Source organism: Nomascus leucogenys, chromosome 15 (genome assembly GCF_006542625.1).
Source record: "Nomascus leucogenys isolate Asia chromosome 15, Asia_NLE_v1, whole genome shotgun sequence".
Lineage (NCBI taxonomy): Eukaryota > Metazoa > Chordata > Mammalia > Primates > Hylobatidae > Nomascus > Nomascus leucogenys.
This window is the reverse complement of record NC_044395.1, coordinates 99,159,075-99,162,530: the sequence shown is the minus strand read 5'-3', so window position 1 is coordinate 99,162,530 and position 3,456 is coordinate 99,159,075. Positions and strand designations below refer to the sequence as shown.

Here is a 3,456-nt window from a genome sequence, read left to right as displayed (position 1 = left end):
CTTTTTAATTAATAGTCATCCTTATGGGTATGAGATGATATCTCATAATGGTTTAATTTGCATTTCCCTGGTGATTACTTATGTTGAGAACATTTTGTGTCTTTTAATATTTTATATTTTACAACTTATTGTAGCTATAGTTATTTTTTACTATAACTGTAGGCATAGGTATATTATTTTGACTTTTAACCTTTGTACTAGAGATTTGAAAAATTAACACATCACCATTACAGTAATAGAGTACTTTGGATTTGATTATGAATTTGTCTCTACCAATTGGGTTTATACATTTTTATGTTTTCATGATAGTAATGATCCCTTTTTTTCAGTTGAACATCTCCCTTAAGCATTTGTTTTAAGTCCAGTCTAGTGATGATAAATTATGTCAGCTTTTGTTTCTCTGGGACAGGGTTTATTTCTCTTTTATTTCTGAATGTATTGCTGGGTATAGTATTCAGGATTGATAAGGGTTTTATGTATTTATTTTTCCCAACCCTTTGAGTATATCAACCCATTCCCCCAGTCTGTGATTTTTTTTTCTGCAAAATCCTCTCATAGTCTAATACAGATTCCCTCACAGGTGACTTGAAGCTTTTATCTTGCTCTTTTTAGAATTCTCTCTTTGTCTGTGCCTTTTTTCAATTTGTGAAACATAGAATGCTTCACAAATTTGTGTGTTGTTGTTGCACAGGGGCCATGCAAATCTTCTCTGTATTATCACAATTTTAGTATATGTGCTTGCTACTAAAGTAAGCAATAACTCTAACACTCTATAAGGCAGTGATTTGTATCTGGACTTACATATCAGAGATTTAATGCTTACAGAGTTCTGATAACTGACCCTAGAACACTCAGATAATAAATTATAAAGCCAGAATTTTGACTCATGCGTTCCTGATATCAAAACTTATACTCTTACTTGCATTACTAGACTGCCTATTAAAGAACTCTTTCCCTTCATGAGTCAATATCCATTACCTCATATAAGTGTACTCGTTGTTAAGTTTGTTTTATATGTATATTTTTAGGGTGGATTCCTTACACATGCTTTGTCACTACAGTAGTAGTGACAATATGAATTTACAGCATTAGGAAATAGATAACTGGAGAATGTAAAATTTACCCTGAATATCCTGAAGAGTCTTCACAGGCTGAGGTATCAGTACAGTATTGTATAATTTTTGTAGATATTACTTTCTATAACTCAAACAACAAAATGAAATTTCCGGTGTTTCTGTTACTTGTATTGGCATATGCACAGACATAGATTTGTAAACTTGGCCGGGCGCGGTTTTACTCATGCCTGTAATCCCAGCACTTTGGGAGGCCAAGGTGGGCGGATCACAAGGTCAGGAGATCGAGACCATCCCGACTAACACAGTGAAACCCCGTCTCTACTAAAAATACAAAAAATTAGCCAGGCTTGGTGGCAGGCGCCTATAGTCCCAGCTACTCGGGAGGCTGAGGCAGGAGAATGGCCTTGAACCTGGGAGGCAGAGCTTGCAGTGAGCCAAGATTGTGCCACTGCCCTCCAGCTGGGCGACAGAGCGAGACTCTGCCTTAAAAAAAAAAAAAAAAAGAGAGAGAGAGAGAGGTTTGTAACCTTGCCAAATATTGCATGGCAGGTAATCTTCTTTGTAGAACATGGAATTAAAGCCATCAGGACATGATAATAATGTGAAAAGTATTAGCTTACTAATAGCAAATTTTATAATCCTTAATCACTCAACACATTACTAGCAAATATTCCGAAGTTCAGAATTCAATATTAAAATCTAAAGAATTGGTTGTTAGCAAAAGCTAAAGTCACTGGGGGTTCAAATTTCAGCCCACCGTGATGTCTACCACCTTATACTTCCATGGGGTCACAGGTCAGATATATTAATTTGACCAAAACTTGAGGTGATACTAATTTTAAACATTTCAAAATTGTTAAAAAGAATAGTAATTTCCTCACATTTGCTTTGTATTGACTGACTACTTTATTCCTTTTTTTTTTTTTTTTTTTGAGACTGAGTTTCACTTTGTTGCCCAGGCCAGAGTGCAATGGTGCAATCTCGGCTCACTGCAACCTCTGTCCCCCGGATTCAAACGATTCTCCTGTCTCAGCCTCTCAAGTAGCTGAGACTACAGGTATGCACCACCACACCTGGCTAATTTTGTGTTTTTAGTAGAGATGGGGTTTCTCCATATTGGTCAGGCTGGTCTCGACCTCCCGACCTCAGGTGATCTGCCCGCCTCGGCCTCCCAGTATTTTATTCCTTTTTGTGTTTAACACTATCCACCATTCTTCCACCCCTCTGATTCCCTTCTAACTGGAGGAAAGTCACCTTGTTGACACACATCTCAGAAATATTGTGGTTAAAGATATACAGAGTACCTTGAATTAGGAAAAGTTTTCAATAACCCATACAGTCTATAAATGCTAGAAAAAAAATCCATACTGGTGCAAAAATATATTCCAAGCTCTCTACAAGCCTCTGGATTATACAGCCATTATTAATTAAAATAATTCTAGTCAGAACTAAATAGAATCAAACAGGATACTTTGTCTTGCATCTACTAAGCCCCTGCAGTTTTATTTTCTCCATTAGGCCTGTTTTACCAAGTCCTGGGAAATTTTGTCTGGTTTACTCTGCTTATCTGTATGTGGAATGAAATCACACTTGACTATATTGCCACCCTTTTCTTTTTCATGAGTTCAATTAAACAGTAAGAAAGATCAACATGGGTTTGAAGGCCAGCTATATAACCCTGAATAACTATTCAAGTTTTTAAAAACTTAATTATTTCATTTGTTAAATAAGGCCAAGGGTGGTTGTCATCGTTTTACATAAAATGTTTCTTTCAAACAATTATCCCAAATTTTCCTAGAAAAGATATATTTTAGATAGAACCATTTGGAAAACTCTATATACTATGTTATCACCATTAGATATCAAAATTATATTATTATATTAATGATTCTGAGCAGTACTAAAGTAAGGAAACCTGTTTATAGTAATTCAACATTTCTAAAAAATATTGATTAAGGCTGGGCACGGTGGCTCATGCCTGTAATCCCAGCACTTTGGGAGGCCGAGGCGGGCGGATCAGGAGGTCAGGAGATCAAGACCATCCTGGCTAACACAGTGAAACCCTGTCTCTACTAAAAATACAAAAAATTAGCTGGGCGTTGTGGCAGGCGCCTGTAGTCCCAGCTACTCAGGAGGCTGAGGCAGGAGAATGGCGTGAACCCTGGGAGGCGGAGCCTGCAGTAAGCCGAGATCGCGCCACTGCACTCCAGCCTGGGTGACAGCGAGACTCTGTCTCAAAAAAAAAACAAAAAAAAAGTTGATTAAATAAGCTGTGTGTTTAGTACTTATTAACCTGCTGCAGAAATAGACACGGAATACACTTTGGAAAATGCTGTTTTAAGGATTAAAAATTGTTTCCAGCCTAGATCACATTGCTAAA

At 37.1% G+C, this 3,456-nt stretch overlaps 1 non-coding gene across 1 annotated transcript; it reads right to left on the bottom strand.

Moving 5' to 3' along the window:
• Positions 1-646: 646 nt before the first annotated feature.
• LOC115830510 lies at positions 647-757 on the bottom strand. Its single transcript, XR_004026063.1, has one exon. It is a non-coding gene; the product is annotated as a U6 spliceosomal RNA (small nuclear RNA).
• Positions 758-3,456: the final 2,699 nt, after the last annotated feature.